Source organism: Zerene cesonia, chromosome 28, assembly GCF_012273895.1.
Source record: "Zerene cesonia ecotype Mississippi chromosome 28, Zerene_cesonia_1.1, whole genome shotgun sequence".
NCBI lineage: Eukaryota > Metazoa > Arthropoda > Insecta > Lepidoptera > Pieridae > Zerene > Zerene cesonia.
In genome coordinates, this window is record NC_052129.1 from 915881 (window position 1) to 941928 (window position 26048).

The 26048-nt window shown below is 33.7% G+C and overlaps 1 protein-coding gene across 4 annotated transcripts in view; it reads left to right on the top strand.

Annotated features, from left to right (window-relative positions):
- LOC119837593 (paired box protein Pax-5) overlaps nt 1–26048 on the top strand; it is an 87775-nt gene that overhangs the window by 3625 nt on the left and 58102 nt on the right. The window lies entirely within an intron of this gene.

The following is a 26048-nucleotide window of genomic DNA, read 5'->3' on the forward strand; positions in this document are numbered from 1 at the left end:
GTACTTATTTATTTATATTTAGTAAAATTGATGATAGCATAACTACACACTTGAGAACAGTGACCGTTAATGTATATTGGTATTATATGTATGACTAGCTTTCCGCCCCCGTCTTTGCCTACGCAGTCAAAAGAAATATGGACAGTAAATGAGTTTTTCCCACATATTTCTAATTCCAAACTACCCCAAACCTATTCTCGGTTCTCAAACTATCTCTGTAATAAATTTCAGCCAAATAGGTTCAGTGGTTCAGGAGTGAAGTAAAGACTTTCGTACATATAATATTAAACTGGGCATAAACAATTTGTCTCTTAAACGTTTAACACGTTATATTAAAAAGAACTCTTTTTTTATTAAAAAGAATTCTTCCAGACGAACAAATCAAATAGTTTATAAAATCTTTACTTAATTTCTTTGAATCGGACCCACATCATCACGTAATAACAGAAAGATAAAACATTATGAACATTAAATAATACTTTTACTAACAATGTTTATAACCCAATAAGTCCATGGGAACATCGCAACAAAGTGCAACCTAGACCCGGCCGTTCCCACACTTGACGCATTTAGATAGAATCGCCTTATGTAAGTTTTATTTACATTCTGACGTATATTTCCATTCTATATGCTATTAAATATGTCGTTTGTGTAAATTTAGTCTGTTTGACTATTTATTTATTTAATCTGTAGTAATTGTACATATAGATACTTATCTTCGTTATTATAAAGAGGAAACTTTTGTATTGTACATTTTATGTATGTTTAGTTTTCGCTCAAAAACCACTGGGCCGTTTTCAATTAATTCACCATCAGATAGCTGCAACTTTATTGAGTGACATAGGCTATATATGTATGTACCACGGGCGAAGCCGGGTAGAACAGATAATTTATAATGAAGAAAAATAAAGATTATTAGGTGTTTATTACATAAAGCGGTAAAGAAATAGATGAGTAAGAAGAAATCTAGAGAGCCTATTATTTTTCGGGATGCATTAAAACCTTTATATAAACAAGTAATTGGCTTGTTTTACTAGACCGACAGATTATTATTTATAACAAGCTGCACCCGGCAAACGCTGTTCTGCCTTACTCTGATCATTTAGAGGTATGTGCACACAAAATTTCATAAGAATCGGTCAAGCCGTTTTGGAGGAGTAGGGCAACGAAAACTGTGACACAAGAATTTTATATTATTTATTATATACGCAGCATACAATATAAACTCAAGCTGAAGTGTTTCCCTTTAGATGCGCTTTTGAATCGTCTCAAAACGTTATTTAATTCACCACTGGAAAGCAGTTTCTACATAGAAGACGGCAAGTAACTAGATCCTCTTTTAAAATCATGTCAATTTTTCACAATATCATAATAATAATGACTAATAACTGTTCAGTAGTTCTGAAGCGACAACATTCCATTTCTATAAAGACTAAGATTTGTTAGATTTTATGTTTTTTAGGAGCTTCTGGTACATTAATTATGAGAATTGATACTGAAATTGAACTTTCATTTTCGCGTAGCAAGAGTCAGTTTTATACATACATCCATTTATAGAAACATCACCTTTCGTCTTTATAATATTAGATTAGATCGTACCTTGTTGTGCTAATCTCTTTATAACTACAGAATAGCTGAACGGATTAGGTTGAAATTTGGTAAAATAGATTCAGATCCGATAAAGGACATTGTTTTAATGCCGGGAAGCTCACGGGAATAGGAACTATGGAGAAGCCACTAATCTTTATACATTTTCCTTCGCGGTTAAAGTTGACCTAAAAATAAATGTAATTTTTATTTATGGAAGTATTTATTCAAATGTTTAATAGTTTAAACGTTGTACAAACTAATAGATACAATTGATACATTCATAATCTCGGTGGCAACACCTTTCCATCGTTTTTTGTCGTCGAAAAAGATAAAAAGTCAGCTATCACACTTTCTAAATACTGGTCGCTTTTCGTACGACACGTTTGAGATTTTATATTGACAATGCTTTGTAGTTAGTATTCCTAAATGATTCCTAAATCGGTGTAAAATATTTGTAGTAAAATTGTTTTTAATCCTATCCTACTATCCTACTAATCCTACTATCCTATCCTACTAATATTATAAATGCGAAAGTTGGTGAGGATGAGTGTGTGTTTGCTACTCTTTCACGCAAAAACTACTGAACCGATTGCAATGAAATTTGGTACACAGTCAGCTGGACAACTGGAATAACAAATAGGCAACTTTTTATCTCGATATTCCTGCGGGATACGGACTTAGGCGGGTGAAACCGCAAGGCGCAGCAAGTAATTTGAAAATCTGAATAATGTTCGCTGGGTAATGGCATGTTTTTTATAGTTTTATAAATTCAGGAGCTTAACTCCTTGACTTATAATTAAGAAAGTGTAATATATATGATATTTAATACTATTTCAAGGACAATAAAATATTGAGAATTAGCTTTTAACAAAGGAAAAGATACAGTTTTTGTAGTTATTCCCCGGAAGATCTTTGGAAGACCATTCTTTCAAGGGTATTTAAACTAATATACGTCTAAATCAGTAAAGTGGTTTATGCGTGAAGAAAATACATACAGATAGACCGAGTTCTTTTCACATCTATAAATAATCATATAAGGTATATATAAATCACAAATTTGCTCTTCCAAATAATTATGTCTAAAAGATAGAAAATACTTAATGTAAGAATACTATAACATTTCATATAGGTCAATGTTAATAGGGAATTAAATAAGTTAAAACAAAAAGCTTATTCAACTGCACAAATAAAAAAGTTAAACACTTATTACAGCTCAGTGTATTTATGTATAATCTGTCTAACATTGCAGGAGCAACTTCACACGGTAATCCATTCGACTCGCATCTAACTTCACACACGAACTTTGCTATTCAGTCTAAACAGTCGTGTATTTAAGACGTTCTGCGCAGTCATTGTGTGGAACTAAACAGTGGCTTCCCTCCATTGGAGCATACGCCACGCGGTTCAAATTATGAATAAAAATCGCTTTAGACACAGTATAGTTACTGTTATCTGTATTTTAGCAATATGACGTCACAAACAACAGAATTTTGCGTATTTCTTTGCTGTTAACTTTGCGTTGTGACGTCACAAGGAAAACATATTTACAACAATCATTAGTAACTAGTCGTCCGCCCCGGCTTCGCCCGTGGTACATATATAACCTATAGTCTTCCTCAATAAATGAGCTATCTAACACTAAAAGAATTTTTCAAATCGGACCAGTAGTTTCTGAGATTAGTGCGTCCAAACAAACAATCAAACTCTTCAGCTTTATAATATTAGTATTGATCTATAGTTTTCAAATAGATTTTTTCATTGGATCATCAGATCATCAGATAGCAGCAATTGCGTCGTCATTTACAATTTTCAGTCTACAATTTTGGCTAATGTAGCAACGTAATTGACAGTAATTTGCATAAAATTAATTATCTTGGGTGATTCTCTTAGCATATTTTTTAGACAACATTGAATACCGAATTTATTCTTGTGAGATGTCTATCCTATATAGATATATTCGGCGGGAAGAATTTAAGCAATTTAATAGCTAAATAGCATAAAGAAATAATAAGCAACAAGACAAGAAATACTCCTTTAGGTAATACTAGCTGCGCACCGCGGTTTCACCCGAGTACGCTTGTATCCCGTGGGAATATCAGGACAAAAAGTTGCCTATGTGTTATTCCAGTTGTCCAGCTATCTACGTACCAAATTTCATTGCATAAACACACATACACATATACCTACATCCATCCTCACAACTTTCGCATTTATAATACTAGAAGGATAGGATAAGTAGGAAAGATACTAAATATACTTTCTATTTCAAAGCGATGGAACGGATTTCATAAAATAATGTGTCCACGTATTCAAAAAGGTAGTTTGTTCTTAAGTATGACAGGATATAGGATTTCTTACAAAAAAATTCGAAAGTATATGTTTTTCTGTCTTTCACGTCGCAACAGAGCAATTTTATGATATGATTTTTGTGTCTATAGATAGGAGGCTAGAGAGTGGAAGGTTAATTTTATATACCCGTGCATACCTTTTGACTAGCGACGAGCTGGTAAGATGATATCGTTATGCGAACGGTACGATTTGATATCGGTATGATATTATATCGTTATGATATGATATCGGTATGTAGTTTTCGGTATGCAAAGACGCGGTTAACAGCTGGTTATGGTCATCAATGAGACAGAGGTCAGTACTATTTTGATTTGGTTTGAGTGAACATAGCAACCAGCGTGTGGAACCTGCCGTGCTCCATTGGAGCATGCGCCACGTGCTCTTGTATACTGCGTTATTTTAATACGAATAGTATGGAACGTTTTTTGTCTGTGTCATTGATACGGTGCTTATATTACTCCAATGTATTATTTAACTGGTGTATAAGGGATTAATTTTAGACACCTTTTCACGCAACATTCGTCCAATTTTGGCGCATATATAATTGTTTTTAATGAACAATAGGGTACTGCTTGTCCATTATTTCTAAGAGATAAAAGAGAAAGAGATGCTGGTAAAGAGAAAGACCTGCGCTTTAGCGGAGATGTAGTCTAAGATGGAGTGCGATTTTTAAAAGAAAGAAAGAAGAAGGTTTATTCCACCTTACATACAAACACGTTTTAAGATAATTCGGCAGATAGACTTTTTATCAGAGAACCTACCAACCGAATGAATAAAAAATCGCTTTTTATCATATATATACATAAAATTAGTAGCAGTATCGACCGTTTCCTTGATAAAATCTTCCTGTGGGACTGTAGAGATTCTCGGTTAGATTGCCGTTGGAAGCAGGCGTCCTGTGAAAACAAATTACAAATATTAAATCTTTAAAATTTAAAATACCAAATCAAAACATGGATTCTATATTATAAATATGTTTAATTGATTCTATAAACATATTTATAACGAAAGCAAGTCAGTCGTACTTGTAGTGGTTCAAATATAAGTAAACTTTAACATATTAAATGTTGCTTATCAAAACGAAGCAAGACAATGTAGGAATCGTAACATAATTCTTAAATTATTAATATAAAACTTCAAATTACCTCAAAAAACCTTTAAGTTAGTGTTGCGCGAGTGTCCAGTAACCTTGCGAGTAATCGACATCGATAAAAAACCTATTAGCCAACTATCGACCTCTGTTTTTTAAGGGATGTGCTGATGGTCGATTTTTTTTCATGTCTTGTTATTTGGGATTAGGGTCATTTTATAAACCAGGGCAGGTCCGTGACTCTAATTTTAAACTTAATTGAAACGTAGCTATGAACTTGGTGTAAGTTAGAAATTTGGGCGTGATAGGTATTATGTTATAAACGACTATTAAGATACTGTTTTATTTGTAATAATTCTATTCCTATTTGGAAACTAACTAATTTCCTCGGTATTAGCGCGACCACACAAACGAACAAACTCTACAAATTTATATAATTTGTATAAATATATAAATTATAACAAGATATAATTCTATAGATGGAAATTTATTCGTTTCTCATCATACAAAGTCTACTAAAACAGTTTGGAACAAATTTTTGTAGGCAGATAGATTTTTCTTTATAGATCGTAGGTATCTATATATGTGGGCACCAGCGTAACACAGCGGGGATTTAGCCGGTAGGATTCCGACATAACTTACGGTTGCAGCCCCGGGGGCCATAGCTAACTTTACAATATTCCTCTCTGTAAAAAAGGTAGCATAGTGTTATATTGCATACCCTTAAAGTGTGTCCTTATATGCTATTTGTTTTATCGCAAGTGACGTATAATTCTATCATCATCATCATCAGTCCATATATGTTCTCACTGCTGGGACACAGGCCTCCTATGAGGGTTCTGGCCAAGTGCGTGTTTTGAGCAGTGTTGATGCGCAAAATTAAAAAAAATATATATATTTCCTGCACACTCCCCTGTCCTCGAACCCCGACTTATCGGTTTAAGTCCGAGGTCCCCACCACGGAGCCATCACTGCTTAAATCAAATTCTATAGTATAAATAAACCCAATTATAATGGAATAGAAACCGATGATTTTGTCAAATATCCAAGCAAGGTTAGGCCAAGTTCACACAAGCTGAGGTCGATTATTGTCCACGGCTGTAAGAATTATTTAATTGTATTTTGTTACGGATTAAAAATGAGATGACATTGTTGATTTTTTTTTAATTCACGGATCCGAAGGGCGTTTAATTGTTTCGTTATTTGTATTAGAATAATTATAAGAGTTATACTGCGTTTGTTATTTAATTAAATGTGTTGACGAATAAGAAAACACACACATATGAATAAGATTTAAAATACTGTAAAATAACAGCATAATTGAAACTTCACAAAAAGAATCGTAAACAATTTTAAGATGGCTGTTTGTGGAATTTTTGTTGGAAGAAGGAGACGGATGGTCAAGTAATTTGGTTCATTTGTGATATATTAAAGAAAAGAGAACACATTTATCTGATACAAATGCGCATACGCATTGCAAATTATAATTGCTTATTTAATTAATCTTAGATCATTTTTGTTAAATGTTATACAAAAACAACGAAATATCATGAAGTGATCTAAGTGTTAACAACTTATGAAATACAGGATTGGTTTGTGTTTATATTGAAAATAGCTCTTGCCCGCGGCTTCGCACGCGTTAAATTCGAAGTAGTTTAATAAATTTATTATACTCATAAACTTTCCTCTTGAATCTCTTTATCTATAAAAAACCCACCAGAATCCGTTGCGTAGTTTTAAAGATTTAAACATACAATGGAACATAGGGACAGAGAAAGCGACTTTGTTTTATACTATGTAGTGATGCATTGAGCCGACTCTAATGAATTTTTTGTCACATAGTTGAACAAACAGTAAATAAATTACGAGCTATAAAATCCTACATTACCTTACGATTCACGGTAACAATGCAATCTCATTAAAATAACAATTTAACGTGCTTCCATAATTAATGATCAAATCCAGACAATAAACGAAATCATTCCAACAATGGCGACCGCTCTAAAAACCGTCATTACACATCCTTTCCTGAGGGAAATCCATTTCGGCTCGCTCCCATTTCCCATGCTCCCACAATGCGCGGGCGCAGACAAAATGGCGGCCGCTGACGTCACTCCGGAAACGGCTCCGTTTTGAATTTGGAACGGTCGAACGAGCAATGGCGGAACATCCGGCGAAGACGTTACAATGAGCGCGCGCGATCAGATCTAGTCTGTCGTCTTAATTTATGCAAATAATTGTATGGTTTGCTTGATTTTTTTGCTTCTCATATAAACTTGTTATTTTCTGTACATTAACTTCGGATTTCATCAGTATTAAACCTTTTTTAATTTTTTCTGACCATGTACTTAGAAACATAAAAAAGCATTGCGTCAGTCAATTAATAAAAAAAATTATGAAATACTCCGAAGATTGATCTTCAATAATAGCTAGCGGTTCGCCCCGGCTTCACCCGTGGTACGTTTTTTCTTTCCATCGAATCTTAATATAAACGTAATAAAAAATAAGCCCAATTGGTCGATCCGTCCTCGTTTTATAAATATAATTAGCCGGCAAAAATAATTTCAATGGTGCAAAACTAAAAATTAAAAACAAATCTCTGTATGAACCAGTTTTAAATTAAGACCATATTCTTTTAAACTGATTTTACTTTAAACGTTAATATTAGTTTCAGATGAAGATGATACAACAATAAATCTTAGTCATTTAACGAATGCTTCAATAATTATTAAAAAAATTAAACTTGTTTGAACAAATTATCACAACTAGACCAAATTTAAAAGGCACTTGGAAGGCGCCAGCTTTTACATAAAAAAGAGTCCGAAAATCGGTTCATCTTGTAAGAGGTAACAAAGGAAAAAATAAAACAATTACAGTCCAATTGATAACCTCCTCTTATTTGAAGTCGGTTGAAAACAGAGAAACTATACAAAGCTAACTGCACCCTATAACCAACTAAATATTTTGTAACCAATAAATACTTTGTATTTATTTTAAAAATTTATATCAGTTTGTTCATAAAATGATACGAAAATACTAAGTCGGTAGTCGTGTGAAGTTCCGATACAAGCAATAATGATTTGAAATGGTAAACAGACCGCTAATCGTTGTGGTTACGTATAGGGATGTGCGATAATATCGATATAGTCGATAATTTTGTATGTGTAATAAATATTGCGCTAACACTACACCTACGCTAGTTTTAATTAAAATGTAAATAAAGTTTGATTTACGAAGTACTAGCTGCGCCCCGTTTCACCCGCGTAAGTCCGTATCCCGTAGGAATATCGGGATAAAAAGTAGCCTTTATGTTATTCCGGTTGTCCAGCTGTCTACGTACCAAATTTCATTGCAATCGGTTCAGTAGTTTTTGCATGAAAGAGCAACCAACACACACACATCCTTACAAACTTTCGCATTTATGATATTAGTAGGATAGGATTTAAACTTCATTTTTCATTAGTTATACATATTTTTCAGCACCTTGCTATAGAGATACCAGAAAAATTACAGTATCCATTTTATACAATTTAACATTTAGTGCTCCCCCCAGGTTCCCTTTCACAATGAGATTTGTTACTCTTCATCCGTATCGATGAATTCACCATCCAGCAACAACTTATAGCAATTATCGATAAGAATGCAGGCATCACTAATCAATGCGCACGGTGGCTGTCTTTATAGAAATAGAAAACACAATATTAGGTTTCGAATCCATTTATAATTTCATTTCGTTTCGTACGGCAGTAATGACATTATTTAAATGAAATAAACACACAAAAAGAGATGTGGTTTTGAAGAGAGCTTAAATGGTTTAAAGCGAGATTTTATAGACGACTAGCTGCGCCCCGCGGTTTCACCCGCGTAAGTCTGTATCCCGTAGGAATATCGGGATAAAAAGTAGCCTTTATGTTATTCCATTTGTCCAGCTATCTACGTACCAAATTTCGTTGCAATCGGTTCAACAGTTGTTGCGTGAAAGAGCATCAAACACACACACATCCTTACAAACTTTCGAGTTTATAGTATTTGCAGGATAGTAGGACCTATCCTACTATATGCGATACTTGGTGTTATTGAACGGTGAATGTCTGTATGTCCATTTAGCATGGATTGATGAACAATTGAAGTTATGTTTACAGTGTTTGGTAAGTTTTTAATTTTCATCCGATAAAGATTTAAATTAATAATTGAAAACTGCACGAAAAGATAAATTAGCAATACAATATTTGATACAGTTACGCACAGAAATGCGGTTTTATCGCTAATGTGATTTCTTCCAGGCAACATTTGGTTGAGGAGTTTTTAAAGTAGGTTCGAATTGCAGTGAAAAAACGTTGGTTTTAATTCAATGTTTACGTAAACTTTGAATGGACTGTGTTTATGAAACAAGTCAAAAATAGTTCAGAAAAGTGTGATATAGAATATTTAGTGATAAACCCATCACTATAATAATAAGGATATATATATATAGCTGAGTTGATATAAAATGTTTGTAGAGTTAATTACTAGGAGCAGAGTTAATTAAAACGAAAAATAACACTTTTTTATTCAATACTAGTTCAGAACAAATACTAGAAAAAATGGCACCAAAACAAAAGTTAAAGGAGAGAATTGAGAACAATGGAACAAAGGTAATGAGAGCCATAGACCGCATCTAAGGGCTGACCGCATCCGCTGGCACCTGGACCCAGTATCAAGTGATTTCAGACGAGCATTCAATCACAGTGAAAGCCGCAAACATATGTGTTAAAGCTTTAGATAAAAAGAAAAATTGTTCTTTTTAATAGGTTTTAAAGAGACATGTCTCCCCGTGATCACGCTCGCTGTAAAGTGTTCGAAACGTCGGGTTAATAATATCATGAATAAATCCGTTAAAAAGTTTCTAAATTCTAAATGTATAATACTCGCGTGAAATCAATCACAAGAAAATACTAGGTTTTATAACGATTAAACATTAGAATTACATTTGTATTGAAACGTGTCTGAATCGCGCAAGCGAAATTTTTTCCCTACAGACTATATGTACAACTTTTCAACACTTTTATCGAGGGTTAAACGACCGGCCAATCGCGTACACTGGACGAGGTGTCTCCCCTTTTCTGTGGAGGAATCCTACCATCCTTCTTCCACACGGTTTATGTCTCTAAACATTAAATATAAATGAATTTTTAATGCCTAGACTAGAGAGAGAAGACTAGAGAGTCTTAAGAAAACTTTGAGTGAATGTGTTAATTGTATTTTTAGTATTGATAAAAAGCATCTTTTAGTTCATAGAATCCTGGACGGCTTGGTTCTGTAACCACTCTACCGATGATTTCATTACACAATTAGAATATTAAACGTCGCTTATTAATAACATTCTATTACTAGGAACTTTACGTAATACTGTAAAATATAAGGAAAATATTTGATTATGAATGAAGTATTGATTAGTCGGTTGCTTTTAGTGCATTATTTCGTAAGATAGAGTCATTATTGCGAGAAATCTTTTACAGGACATCATGCTGTTTATGTCATGAGCCAGGTTTATCAGTCTTGTGGATCTTAAAACATATTTTACAATCATTTATTATGTTCAACAAAAAAGATCACCGACGTCCCTAGGAAGAAAGTACTACTCCAGATTTTAGAATGGGACTTAATGAAAGCAATTTACTATTAAATGCAAAAAGAATCACGTCAATGGGCTGAAAACCTGAGTGAGCGTGGATCAAACCGAAAAAGGGCACTGGAATTGAAAAGCTCTTTCGTTTTTAGAGCGTTAGTTGAAAAGCTTAAAAAAACTAACCTAATAACTATATTTTAAATGTCTTATTTAAATCTATTAGTTTTGTCAATAAGACTTTAATGCCTTTTTAAAAGGATTTACGTACTATAACCATATTATGAATATGATAAAATAAATATGATCATTAAGTTATCTTGGCCGCCTGCTTGGTACATTGCGTGAGCTTAGAACCGAGGGGTCCTGGGTTCGAGGCCCGGTGAGGACGCACAAAAAGAAAATATCTCGGTCTGGCAGGACACAGAAGGCTGATCTGCTACTTGTCCACAAAAAAATCGATCAGTGAAACATATGTATATCATCTGCCCCATACCCCAGTAGGAGACATGGGACTACACTTATATTAGTTTATCTTCAGCGATGATTGTAAAAGTAAAACTCATTAAATACTAATAAAATCCCTTAATAGAAGATATTTTAAAACTTTTCTATATTATTATGGATCTTAACTGCGAAATTGTTTTAATGAATCGCCTGTTGGCATTTTAATTATGCAAAATGTTATCCAAATACGACCAGCCATTCTGGCGCATACGCCATGGCCATACATATACAAAAAAAAATCCATTCACAGATTAAACTCGAAATAATAAGAATATTATAAAACTATAGCATTATCTAGAGAGCGTCTAGCCCAGGGCTTGATCTCCGTAAGACCTAGATTCTGCAAATACCTAGTTATTCTGGCTCCGCAGGCGACACTTTCTTTACCGCGAAGTCTAGAATGCCTAATAACGTTTTGTTATTTATCTAGCGTATTTATTACGTCCTATAGTTCAGTGGTGATCATTACCGTGGTGTCTTAGATTCGAGTTATGTTTTAATAATTTTAAGCAACTTATATATAAATTTTTTATTATTATTATTAATTAAAAAATATTAATATCGGCCATTTTCTGTTCACATTTTCGAAATAATTGAATGAAAAAATATGCATTATATTACAATTAAATTTATAAAAACAGACTATAATAAAAATACTGGACATAGACAAAAATAATATAAAAGACGTAAAGACGTACAAATAAATACATATAAACAGACAAGAACTATGAAGGTTTTAACCAGAAATACTCAGGGTTTAATCACCAAGTTAAGTTCTTGTGAAAAAAACGAGGAATAAGAGACACTTCCTTATAATTACAGTTAAATGATAAACTCTAGTCGAAAAACTACAACGAATTTATAAACTACCGCCTTTTAAATAAACTGAATCAAAATTTAAGGACTTTACTTATATATAATACGAATATAAAACAAAATGTTAGGATTTATGAAAAACGGTAACTATGTTGTACGTTCATTTAATTAACTTGCTGCGCCACGCGGTTGCACTCTCGGAAGAACCCACGGGCAAAAGCAAGTATTTATATAGCTCATATATATAGTCTTATTCTGATGTATAAGCTATATTGCTGTAAAATTTCATTGAAATCCATTTAACGGTTTTTACGTGACAGAGAAACACACATCCATCCATCCATACGTACAAACTTTTGCGTATATAATGTTAGGAGGATAGATATCTCTCTTTTAAATTTACCCGATTTTGCTTAATTAATACACATACTCAAAAACCGAAAACTAATTATAAAAAAAACTCACATTCCAATTTGTCTCATTCATCTATTAATTTTCAGAATTCCATCCAGTCGCGTGTAACAGTTTCGCGTGACCAATAGACATACTAAATAAATAAGTTCACATTCTTTTGTTCTTCAATAAATTATTTATTATAATATAACATGTACAATGTCAGTTGTTTACTTCAAACGCTAACGAGGAAGTAAAACAGCTGATTGTAACTGAAGTAACGGAAAGTGGACACCTGACTGCGAGGGTGAGGCCATGTTGACCTTAAGATGCGTTGAAAAAACTTCTTATTAGCTTTGATAAAGGAATCGTGTGTCTATGGTTGCAGTTCGCGCCAAATTTGAATGTTAGAACGCTTTTTACGCGGGTCCGAGTTTGAAACTCGAATTTAGAACGGTGTTACGAGAAAAATCGAGGATTGGAATGATTTTTAAAAATGGAATGGAAATCACAAAACATCACTTGAAATTGAAATTGTTTGCAATGTTCATAAATATTGAATAGGTAACACGACTATATTTACAATGTCATTTATATAAATAACAATGGTAAATAATATTATTAGCGAACAATTTGAAAAAAGAACGTCATCCTATCTAACTATTTCCCGCCAAATCTTCAACCGCCAAAATAATTACAGTCAGTTTTTATTTCCCTATCATTGTCATCGCAGGAAATGACTTCACCCCTTGTAATTGGGCATAGCACCACGCGTCGGCATTTGAATGAAACCAGCATTATCTATGCTTTTTATATAGACAGCTTTTTTCAACTGTCAATCGGGTTTTTGATAGTGAAAGTGCTGTTTTAATAACATAGACAAGAGTATTGATATTCATAGACAATATTAAGTATATAATTTTGCCTTCAATAGCCATATAAAAGCCGAAAATTAAATACCTATTTGCAAGTCAGTGGGTTCAATGATGGCTAATGAACTCTTTATTTTACTCTATAGAATTGTATTGTAGTACCATATATTTTTCATTCTAGTCGAAAGAAATTTTCTCTCAAACATAATATATAGACTTGATCAAGGAATAATGATGTAACGAACACATGAATAATTTATTTTTTTTAATCGACCTTATCATACTCATGGCAATTTTTTTTTTTATTGTTTAATTTTGGCGCACGTCTAATGTAAGCAGTTTGATGGATTCTAGTTTCAGAATACAGACGCTACAGACCGTGAGATGTTTGTCTGAATTCTGAGAATGTTGCGAAAAAAAAAAATTGGCGCCAAACATTAAATCCTGATTGTTTTAGATTTTAAAATTGGAATCGAATTTTAAGCGATTTTGAAATTTACACTTTTTTGTAATCGTTTTTTTTAATAATCGTCAGTTATTAGATAAGTTTGACCTCACCTGACATTTGCAATGTTGTCAGCTATAAAAAAATCACGAGCCCCCTCACGTGGCCACACCACCTGTAGTTATTTACTTGGAGTTGTGCGGTTTTTTGCTAAACGGTTGCTGCCCTTTCATAGGGCAATGACATTTCGTGTGGGATTTCAGTTAGAACACAATTTATTGGTTTCTTTAATTGAATGTAGATCTGATTAGAAAGATATGGCTGTGGTAATAAATAATAGCTGTGTATTGAGACAATGCAAGAGTTCTTATATTAACTAATATAAGAACTCTTTATTATTATATTTATTAATATAAGAACTATTTATTTAGTTAAAATAAACGTGTGAGAGATTTGTGAATATGCTATACTAGCTGCGCCCCGCGGTTTCACCCGCGTAAGTCCGTAACCCGTAGGAATATCGGGATAAAAGTTGCCTATATGTTATTCCAGTTGCTCAGCTATCTACGTACCAAATTTCATTGCAGTTCGTTTAGCAGTTTTTTCTTGAAAGAGTAACTGTAAACGTAAATGTAACACATACATTTTTACAAACTTTCGCATTTATAATATTAGTAGGATTATGTGCATATGTACAAATTTATGATATCAGAATATATTGAACTTTAAATTGCACATATCCTTAGAATAACTATAAAAGTCAGGGAATTCCCGCGCTTTTCATCGTGGGGTGGTTTTTAAATTTAAATTATATGCAAATGTATATATTACTGTGACAGGTGCTGGATTTATGTGAGAAGCAATTTATATTCACATGTAACGCCGTTTAATTATGGTAATTATGTCCCTTTAACAGCTTGAACAATGAGCATATCATTTTAAGCCAAATTTATGGATACCGGTTGAGCCGTTTCAGCGTAACTGTCTTTATCCAGTTGGTTATAATGATTATAGTATCCTAGGATTCACTTTTAAGGACAAGATATTACTACTAGGTTTTATCCGCAGAGTTATTTCCGGGTTAAACACAATACTGTATCCTTCATCAGGTCTAAAACTTCATTGAAAAACAAATTTCATTCAAATCGGTTCAGGGTTTTAAGCGTAAAGAAGTTCGACAGTTCTACTTTCGCATTTTTTATTTAATACACTGAGCTGAACTGCGTTGCCTGCTTTAAGGAAGGGTAAGAAAAGGGATGACGACAGGAGTAAAGTAATGTACTGGGAAGGAGATAAAGGATACGGACCTTCATTATTTATAATTTTAGTAGAATTTGTAGAGATTTGGTAACTATGCATGAATGTTACATCTATATTGTCTACGTAACTTCTAGAACCATCCTTAAATTCACCTATACGTTAAATAATGTTAGAATTCAAATAAAACATTCAAGGAAGTCGTTTACATCTCCCATTATAATACAAAAGCTATTATAGTTTAAATATTAGGGTAGAAATGTCCGTATGTCGCGTGCCGTTACATCAGGTGTTTGGGATTAGGGGATTATTTTATTCTTCTTGAATATTTAATTGTATATAAATGTTATTTTTCATTAACGGCAACACATAGTGTTAGATATTGAATATAGATCAAATCAATCATAAAGCCATTATGAATATTATAAAAACAGTTGGGTTATTCTGAGTTTATGACCTAAAAAAATATTTTATCAAAAGAAAGTCAGGTTATCTGTGTATGTACCCGGGTCAACCCGGAATTGAGTGAGCAATAATTACATACAAAATAGTTAAAGTGTAATTTTATATAAATTTTAAATAAAAACTCAATTGGCGTTCAATTCACTAACGTTAATAAGGTTGGCCGTTGGCCTCTGCCATTGATATAGGGTGAAAGGGTTAAACACGTATAGGGGTTAGTATTCCCTTAATATCTAATATATAAAATTCTCGTGTCACAGTTTTCGTTGCCATACTCCTCCGAAACGACTTGACCGATTTTGATGAAATTTTTTGTGCTTATCCGGTATCTATGAGAATCGGCCAACATCTATTTTTCATACTCCTAAATGATAAGAGTAAGGCAGAACAGCGTTTGCCGGGTGCAGCTAGTAATATATACAATTCTCGTGTCACAGTTTTCGTTGCCATACTCCTCCGAAACGGCTTGACCGATTTTGATGAAATTTTTTGTGCTTATCCGGTATCTATGAGAATCGGCCAACGTCTATTTTTCATACCCCTAAATGATAAGAGGAAGGTAGAACAGCGTTTGCTGGGTGCAGCTAGTTATAGATAATATTGTATTTCATTAGTCTCCATAATTTATATTAATAAAATGTTAAAATTGAGTTTTTTATATTTATATAATCAATATTTATTCAAAATTTTTCAAAAAATCTGTGCTGGTCACAAGTAAAAAAAAATACATGACGCACGTGAATCTTAGCGCTACAGATTAAAAGAAAAAAAATGACGTTTAGGCGCGAGCACGTGTCCGTTACGTCAGGTGCCGCCCCCGCAGGTGCAGGGTGCTTCTGTCAGCTGATTGTCATCTGCTATGCTGATTTCTAAACGGAACTATAGATTAGACATAATTGTATCAGCTCTATCTGTTTCATCGATTGTGTGATATAATTTTTATTGTTCTTAAAGAAATTCGAGCGGCCTTTGCTTTTTTATATTTGATACTTTTTGTTTAAAGATTGGAATTTACGAGTATTTAACTGAAAAACTTACAGGTTTAACAACACACCTCACGTGGTACAATAACTATTCACATGCAAAACAACATTATAACATGATTGAATCCTTTATTTCAATTATTTATTATTCAAGTGAAAATATCAATACTGTCTGATAACAAAATGACGTTAGATTTGGCGGGAACGCACAATGTGACGCACGTGCTACGTCACAGGTGTGCCAGCAGGTGTAACGACCTAAGTGTTAAGACGTTAACGAATTAATAATGAACAACATTTTCACATTTGTACATATACTTAGTGATTAAATAATAACTAGTTAAAACACACACTCTTTCCTATTTCTTTTTATACTAGCCTTCTGCCCAACTTCATCCCTGGTACACATGATTTAAAAGGCTTTTCCATCAAAAAACAGTAATATAAACTAAAACTATGCATAAAATATTTCCTCTACTCCTCCTTCCTCCTCGCTAGGATAGCTATATCTTTATTTTCGTTTTATCACAGATAGTATAATACTATACCGCATTACTATTCATAATTGTCGAATTTTATTTATCTATACGTACAGTTAAACCAGGGTACAAATAATGTCTATTACATTGCGATACGTGCATTGCAATGCAGGTAAATAACGTTGAAATGAGACGGTCGATTTTGACCAACAGACAATTTAACTTTTATAAAAATTACAATGAATCAAACTGACTTCTGAGTCACTGTTTGTACAGAAGTCAAGGTCACAACAAGGTTAAATGTGTGTTTATACGATAAAGTTTTTATACATTCCATATTTCTTTACATAAACGATTATATTACTAAAATGTCCAATAAGATGTTAAAGCTTTAACACTTAATTGCTGTTAATGTAATGAATAATAGAAATACAATTTAAGTAAACGCATGAACGTTTTTCAGTTGTCAGATTCGCGCACCAACGAGTTCACAAACATCAAAACTAGATGGCGCAATAGCATATTTCAGAAACTATTACCTCATCGTGCAGCTATTACCATAAGAATCAGTCTCGTTATCATTTCCCACGCCGCCAATGCTAAGGTCATGCGAAATATGTTATGTCACATTGTATAAGCCTGAAAGGAAAACACTTTCATTACAACTAGCCTCACAATTGGACCTCATCGTACTAATATTATAAATGCGGAAGTTTGTAACGATGTGTGTGCGTTTGTTGCTCTTTCACGCAAAAACTGCTGAACCGATTGCAATGAAATTTGGTACGTAGACGGCTGGACAACTGGAATAATATATAGGCAACTTTCTATCCCGATATTCCTACGGGATATGGACTTACGTAAAACCGCGGGGCGCAGCTAATGAGACTATAAACTCAAACATATAAAATAACTAGCTGTTTACGAAACAGCCAATTTTAATTTAATCATTTATACTAATATTATAAAGCTTTGAAGAGTTTGTTTATTTGAACGCACTAATCTCAGGAACCACTGGTCCGATTTGAAAAATTCTTTCAGTGTTAGATAGTCCATTTATTGAGAAAGGCTATATATTTACCACGGGCAAAGCCGGGGCGGAGCGCTAGTCTAATTTAAGAGAGAAACAAAGAATAGACAATCAGAGATTCATGAAATGTCTGCATACAAAGATTAAACATAGTTTAGCAGAAATTTTAGTGAAGATATTTACTACCTTATTTTAATTTTAGTCCTATCTTCGAAAAGGGTAAAAATTAAAAACCATAACGATAAATATTCTCATTATACTCCAATCGATCCATGCGTTTCGTAGCTCAGCAACCAGCGAAGAACAAACTATTAAACAACAGCGAAGGTTCGTAAACATTGGATAGACACTAACGATAGTCTAAAAACAATGGACGCGAAATAAAAACGTTCTATTTCTCATATCAATGTCTAGGTCATGGGAGTTTTCACACTGGCGCATTATGTCACTTATGTATACTGTCATACATTGTATTTGCCACGTGGTTTCAAGATAACAGCGAAATTTTGATAATTTAGAGGAATTATTAAAACCCTAAAACACAAGAAATTATCAGTGTGATTAACCTGCTTTACGATACTGTTTGACAGATGTCAAAAATGTGTCAATTTTTAAGCGAGTAGGTTCGTAGTCGTATTTTTGTAAAGATTTAAAATTTGTTTGGTTTTTTAAAACCTCTGTATTGATTTCTTCTTCTTCTAACTTCACCTGTATGTTTGTATGTAACCCACTGCTTTAGACTCAATTTATATCCACTTTGAATAGACAGATTCAATTCAAACGCTGTACACTTATCATGTATCGATGACAATACGATAATGTTTTTCTCAATTCAAGAGTTTATCCTATTATTCTGATTAAGATCGCCACGATGAAATAACATATTTCTTTACGTATAATTTGTTTATAATATAGCATGGTCTTTTAGATTTTTGAAACTATTTATACTTATTATTAATTACGTAGGTATAATTTTGTGTGAAAAATACTCTATAAAGCATATGTTTTCATACAATTAATATAATTTAATCTAACACATAAGTTAATTAGAATCCATTCAGAAAACCGAATTACTACTATTCATGAGAGATGAACTTTTACATCAACTTGCTTTCATTTGAAAACAGATAATTTGCGACAACACAATCAAATAATTTCGTCATGCTCCCCAAATTAAATAGAACCATTTAATACAGTTCACACATAAATTAGCGTGGGTAAGCATGTATTAAAATGCCACTTGTTGCGGAAATCGTGTTTAATATTTAAATAGGGGTGTTAATCACGCGAGGGCGCGTTTGTCCATCGGTATGTGGGGGGTGCAATTACTACTTTAACTACATAACTTTATTTTATGTGCATTTGTGTATAAAAACGTAGTGGTGGCTCAGTGGTGAGAACCTCGGACTTCAAAATCGATAAGTCGTGGTTCGAGACCGGGTGCGCGTGCAGGAAATTAATTGATTTTTCAATTTGTCTGCACATGTGGATAACATGACCACTGCTTAAAACGGTGAAGGAAAACATCGTGAGGAAACCGGCATGTCCAAGAATCAAAAGTTCGACGACATGTGACATCTGCCAACCCGCACTTGGCCTGCGTGGTGGATTCTGGCCTGAACCCTCAGAGGAGGCCTGTGTCCCAGCAGTGGGAACATATATGGGCTGATGATGATTATGATGATGATGATGATGAAAGCCTGTGTAGGCTTGTCACAATCGAGATTGGCGAAATGTCAGGAGTATTATCTCTTGCCTGTGACCGAGTCTACATTGATATAACAAAGAAGTTTATCTGTTTGTCCGTCTGTCACTTGCCTATATCTTAAATTGTGATAGTCAAATGATAGTTTTGAGACAATGTCTAAAAAATCTTACCGTTATACCAACAAATAAACAATCGAGGTTAAGACACTGTTGGTATGGTCATAAATTTTATGAGACCCCAATTTGTGTGCTGCCAATTAGTTATTATAGAACCTTACGTTACCTTAGTCACAGAATAATAAGTACAAGTACCTTAGTATCGCGAACCCGACTCACGCTTGACCGATTTAATTTGAATAGGGGTTGTACCCTGCTTTAATACAGTTTTTTTTCCTAATGGATACAAGGGATGTATATAGATTATTTTGTGGAAATTATTTAATCTTATAACTAGTGTTTCACTCCGACTTCATCTGTTTACGCTTTTTCTCCATTAAAACATTCCTTGTGCCTTACAAAAACGGTAAATAAAGGCGAATTGGTCGAGCCGTTCTCGAGTTCTACGCCTAACAACACATTTGGCGACTAATTTTTATTAACTGAGTTTTAGGTATAAGATACATCTGACGAAAAACCTTTAGTATTCGATAATTGTAACACGTTTGTCGATCGAGAGCCGATAGTAACTCGAAAGGGGGTTAATCGTGGTGCGCTTGCGCAGGGGTCACGCAACAAATCTACCGTAAAATTACCATTGTTTACAAAATGACTTATTTTTGTACGTTTTTCATCGGAATTTTCACGCGCCGCTGGTAATTGCAGCCCTCGTTATATTTTGTGAAACAATTTAAAGTTTTATCCTATCTCGTTGGCCTGTTTAGTTTATGTATTTGGATAGACTTTATCCTACTAATATTATAAATGCGAAAGTTTGTAAGGATGTGTGTGAGTTTGTTGCTCTTTCACGCAAAAACTAGTTAACAGATTGCAATAAAATTTGGTACGTAGACAGCTGGACAACTGGAATAACATATGGGCAACTTTTTATCCCGATATTCCTACGGGATACGGAGTTACGCGGGTGAAACCGCGTGGTGCAGCTAGTGTCATAAAATTCCCGTATCACCATGTTATGATACCTCCGAAACGGCTGGAACGATGCTTATGAAATTTTGTGTGCATATCGGGTAGGTCTGAGAATCGGCCAACATATATTAATTATACCCATAAATGATAAAAGTAAGGCAGAACAGCGTTTGCCGGGTCAGCTAGTTAATGAATAAAAAATCGCTTAATTTTTATCCTATCTCGCAGATATGCTAAGATTTTACGTTTCGATAGATTTCTTAATAAATAATTAAATAATACTAAAGCACAGTATTTTCTTGTGTTTGATTTTACGCGAGTATTATACATTTAGAAATTAAAATCTTTTAAACGGATTTAAACGCGATTTATTCATTATATTATTAATCCGACGTTTCGAACACTTTACAGCGAGCGTGGTCACGGGGAGTCTGACCCTCCTAAAATAATGAATAAATCGCTTTTAAAATCCGTTAAAAAGTTTTTAATTTCTAAAATACTAAAGCATAACATAACATAGCACGATATTTGAGAAGTTTTATTACGGGTGGTCGAGAGGCGGGAAATGGCAAATGACGCGGGTCTAAATATTCGTCTAAATCGAGTCTAAAGGAGTCGGTTACATACAAACATACAAGTGCAGCTAATAAAAGCATATAAAATACGTGATACTTATTTCTATATGTGCCCAATACCATATTTTGTTTAAGGTAACAATGAGAATCACACAGCATTCGCAAAAATTAATTTATCCACGTATTTAATGGCTTTTTGTCTTTCATAGGATGTACATAAATAACAACGGATTTTACGAGCTTGTTGGATAAGTGTATAGAGTGAATACACGTTTCGGTGATTTGGGATCTATTGTTTTTATTAATTTGTTAAAGTGTTTTGTTTGAAAAACGATGAATTTGAAATCAAAAATGCAGATTCTTTTCGTATTTGTATACTTAAATAGTGTGACTGACTAGACACAGGTGGTTAAAGCTGTTAACTAAAGAGATATATATAATGAGGGTAAGACTTAAAAACTGAGGCTTGAGCAGCTTTTGAAATTTTTTTCGATTTGCGCATAATTACTAGAAACCTTAACACGAGATCTGTATCCTCTATTATAATCTACTAATTTAGTATAATTATGACTCTATTTATGTAAATGGTCTGTTGACTTCGTTTATAATAAAAGATTTATCTAAACAACACATCCCAAAATAAACTGCGCACCTGGTTACTATGTCCAGTTGTCAACTCGGATTGATTTATTTAATTTTTTTGACATATCCCAAAATAACTTAACGTGTGGTTACTCTGTTTATAATTAAATATACCTTTGTCTACATTTCGGTTGTGAGTCAATCGCTCGTTTCAATGTCATTGCTTTTTGTCAACGTGAGAACCGCCATATTGTTTTATTCTCCACAGATAATGTGAGGATGGTTATGATGAATTTGTTGTGATGAACTAGCAGCTTGTACTGGCTTCGACCGGGTTCAATGGTGAAAGAATTTATGCCTGAAGTAATTTTTTTAAATTAAATTATATAAAATATTAAAACTAATTTATTTAAAATTAATTAATTATATTTGAGGAGTATAAACATTTAATTAAGTGTGTCTAATAGTTTTTCGATTATCATATGACAGTTATCCTAACAGTATTATAATATATAGTAGAACAACTGATATGGATGGATGGAGGTATGGATGTTTTAACAAACATCCATACATCTAGGGGCACCTCTATCACGCGAAACCACCTTATCATATCTATATAAAATTTGGTATATACATTAGTCCGGTTTAGCACATTGACTACTTTTCACCCCGGTACCACGTGACACCACGGGTTACAGCTAGTTAATATATATTTATTTAGTAGCTGCGCCCCGCGCTTTCACCCGCATAAATCCGTATACCGTAGGAATATCGGGATAAAAAGTTACTGATATGTTATTCCCGTTGTCCAGCTGTCTACGTACCAAATTTCATTGCAATCGGTTGAGTAGTTTTTGCGTGAAAGAGCAACAAACACACACATATCCTTACAAACTTTCGCATTTATAACATTAGTAGGATATAAGATAGCTAAAAAAAACAAATAAATGTATTTTTTACGGCATAGAACCCAGGCCCTCGACCAGGATCTCGTCTCATTATCGTTAATGCGTGAGAAAGCGCACACAAATTGTCACCCATAGATTTAAACGCCATTATTATTTAGAAGTTCAATGTTTTTATTTGTATTTTAACACCTAGTTTTGGGATAATCTACATATGGAACGGATGTGTAGAGATTTTTTATAAGAAAGGCAATATTGTCATCATAATCAGCCCATGTATGATCCCACTGCTGGGACACAGGCCTCCTCAGGCCATAATGCTCTACCATCAGGCCGTGATGTCACATATCATCGAACGTTTGATTCTCGGACATGCCGGTTTCCTCACGATGTTTTCCTTCACCGTTTCGAGCAGTGGTGATGATCCATATAATCTAGCTTAATGCTTTCAAAACGGACCAGTAGTTACTGAGATTACCACGTTCAGACAAACAAACTCTTCAGCTTTATATTAGTATAGATAAACTGACGTAAATCGTAATTATTATGTGTATTTATGCGCACATACGTAAATATGACAGTCATCAAGGAGATGCACATCGGCGGACGTGTGAACACGCTGGCTGCACGTGGTAGTTCTTGAGATAAATGCGAAATTTTTTCAACAATTTCCGAATCGCAGAGCTTGTTTTTGTCTGTGTTTAAAAAACTATATCCTAATAATTACTACATAGTATAAAAAGTCGCTTTCTCTGTCCCTATGTATCTATGCTTAAATTTTTAAATGTACGCAACGGATTTTTAAGAGGTTTTTTTTAATAGAGTGAATCAAGAGGAAGGTTTATATGTATAATAACATCTATTAAACTACTCCGAATTGACGTGAGCAAAACCGCGGGAAAGCTAGTCTATTTCTTAGTATGGATGGATGGTTACTCTTTCAAGTATACGCAAAAACAGTTTGTATTATCTGAATGGAATTTGTCACTCAGATAGTTTATCTGGATTAGGACATAGGCCAATTTTTACCCGGGTATTACGTCGACTTAGGTTATCACTATTAACTATAGTTCATTAGGAATAGAGTCGACACTGTTTCACTCCAAATGTTTACCTATATATCTAGAAAGAAATAGATAGTAATGTATGTTATTGAATAGGTATTTTTTTTACCACAACTTGCACTTACTTGTATAGGATGTAACGATACCCCCTCATAGGAAGCACATGTCCCTGTTTTATAAATAAAAAATTATGTAATTAATATATATTGTGAGACGTATCCTTAATAAGATATATCATGTGTACTTTATGGTATTTAAAAATGGTTCCCACAGCCTTGCATCGCGCCTTTGTTAAAAGCCTCGAGTGACAGGAGACAGCGATCTGCCAAAGATTCATAGAAATACATGACATATTAACATTACAAGACCAGCTCATCATTTACGTTAGGTTATATCTACCTTCATACAAAATTTTATCCAAATTGATGCAGTTGTTATTGGGTGATTAAGGATAATCATATGCTATCATAGTATGGCAATTTCTGAATTACGTAAGTAATCTCATGGCTTATAAAATGACTTTGCTAAGCTATCTCTGTACAAAGTTTCAACTCGATCTGTTCAGCCGTTCTGGTTCGATTAGGGTAACAAACGTTCGATTTCATCCAACTTCAAGAAGCTTCTAGATTCTACTGTACTTTTTTTAGTTTGTTACCTTAATACTTTCGACTGAGCGAATCGTTTTCGATTATTTGCTGATGCCTTCCGTGTGATCACATTTAAATTTGATCTAGTTCTGACCATTTCAAGCTTTAAATATTTATATTATACCAGCGGTTCGCCCCGGCTTCGTCCGTGACACATATATAGCCTATAGCCTTCTGCAATAAATGGGCTATATAACACTAAAATAATTTTTCAAATCGGACCCATATGTCCTGAGATTAGTGCGTTCAAACATACAAACTCTTCAGCTTTATAATATTAGTATAGATTGAACACCTAAAGCTGCTATAAGTGTTCAATATAATGAAAAAAAGTTAAGAATTCTATTAAAACTTGTTAGTTTGCGTCATTAGTACTTATAAGTTGTTTTCTTATAAATATGCGTTTGTAAATATACAATAAACATTGCATATTTTGTATCCTATTTTGAACAATAGGTCTGCAAGGACATTACAGGAGTGTTTATAAAATGGATGTGTCTTTGCTTGTAACCGACGTGCACAAAAGCGGAGGAGGTCCTCGATTTAACTGTATGTTTGATTCTTTATTTGATAACTGTGTGTGCTTTCAACCGTTTGACATGATTTTATGTGTGATTGGAATTATTGTCACTTGGTTCCATTTTAGAAAATGGTGACGTTTTTCAACCGATTCCAAAAAAGGAGGTATATAAATGCGATTGTTTTTTTTAGATTTGTTATTTGACTGTATGATTTGATAATTCTTTTTTTTATTTGAAAGCTGGTGCCTCATGTTGTATGGCTATATACTTAAACAGCTCAACGGATAAAGATGAAACATGGTACGAAGATAGCTTAAATAATAATGTTATTTAAAAAATTTATCAGTATACAATATAACACACCATTATTAACAATAACATATCCATAATGTATATATTAAAACAATTTAAACCCTATCGATTGAGTCAATATAAAACCACCAAATTATACACAAATGCATTCGAATTTATAAAATAAACATATCAAAAAGCGAACAAATCCACATACGGATGCTAGTTAATATATACAGAGCATTGTATTCGTAAATCACAGTAACGCGAAAACAATGGCCGGCCCGGGCACGAACCTGCGACTGTTTTCATACAAAACATTAGGAAACGGAAGGACGAAGTGATTTATATTCAAGCTTTAGGTTATCTATGGGTTTTAATATTAGATTATTTAATATTCATTATCAATAATATACCAGTTGTTGCAAAGATACAAATTTTTTTAAATTCCTCCCGTACGGTGAAGCTGTGGAACGATTTACCAGCTATGAAGGTCCCGAACAATTACGACATTGGGGCCTTCAAGAAAAGAGCGTATATGTCCCTGAAAGGCCGGCAAAACACCTGTAACACCTCTAGTGTTGCAAGTGTTTATGGGCGGTGGTGACCACTTAGCATAAGGTGGCCCATCTGTTTGCTGTGTTATAAATAAAAAAATCACTCCCTATCTTATACTTTTGGAGGAAGAATTTGTTAAAATCCTTTCTTAGCGAATGCGTTCATCACAGCCTATCTGTTCCAAAATTCAGCCATATCGGTCAAGTAGTTTCAGCTATGCGTTGATACATCACT